The following is a 966-nucleotide window of genomic DNA, read 5'->3' as shown; positions in this document are numbered from 1 at the left end:
TTGAGTCCTCATCATGCCTTTTCAACCTTTGCTCATAAGCTTCAAGGGACCCTACCAACTCTGTCACTGATAGAGTAGATAGGTCCTTTGTTTGCTCAATAGTGGTGACAATTGGATCACACTTACGGGGAACTGTGATCAGTAATTTCTCAACAACCTTTTTGTCAAGAATATTTTCCCCATAAGCTCTCATTTGGTTAACCATTTCTTTTATTTTAGAATAGTAATCCTTGACGGTCTCAGACTCTTTCATTTTTAATAATTCAAACTCTCGCCGTAGAGTTTGGAGTTTTATAGCGTGTACATTTTCGCTTCCTTCAAACTCCTCCTGCAGCGTACTCCATGCTTCTTTGGCTGTTGTAGCACCCATTATTCTTGGAAAAATTGCATCAGTCACAGCTTGTTGTAGAGTAAACAAGGCCTTTGAATCCTTTTGTTTATTCTCTTTCAATTCTTTTCTTTGAGCTGCAGTAAGGGATGATATGTCTGAGGGAGTAGTGAATCCTTCTTCCACAATATCCCACAAATCTTGGAACGTGAAATATGTTTTCATTTTTGTGCTCCAAAAATCATAATTTTCACCATTGAAAATAGGGACGAGAAGAGATGATGGTTGAGTAGTGCTAGCCATGGGTTAGGAAATTTTTGGAAGTAGTTTATTTTAATTTTGAAATAGTATGGTAATATTTCTACGCCCAGTAGATGACCGAACGTAGTTCTGATGCCACTGATAGTTTTTAGTGTAGGTGAGATGAGTAAGATAGTTGAAATGTTAGTAGGAATAGTTGAAAATGGTAGTTGAAGAAGTTTTAGTAAGAGACTCAAGAGATGGAGGATTGATGTCTTGATTACTTCTTCTTCATTGCATTTACAATGAGGTAGCATACCTATTTATAGGCATCATCCACCATTTGGTTCAATATACTAGAGCTATCTAGAAAATTGAAGATTTACAATATTCTAGAA

Source organism: Abrus precatorius, unplaced genomic scaffold, assembly GCF_003935025.1.
Source record: "Abrus precatorius isolate BTA unplaced genomic scaffold, Abrus_2018 Scaffold3, whole genome shotgun sequence".
In the NCBI taxonomy this organism is placed as follows: domain Eukaryota; kingdom Viridiplantae; phylum Streptophyta; class Magnoliopsida; order Fabales; family Fabaceae; genus Abrus; species Abrus precatorius.
The sequence above is the reverse complement of the archived record's forward strand: the minus strand, read 5'-3'. Positions refer to the sequence as shown.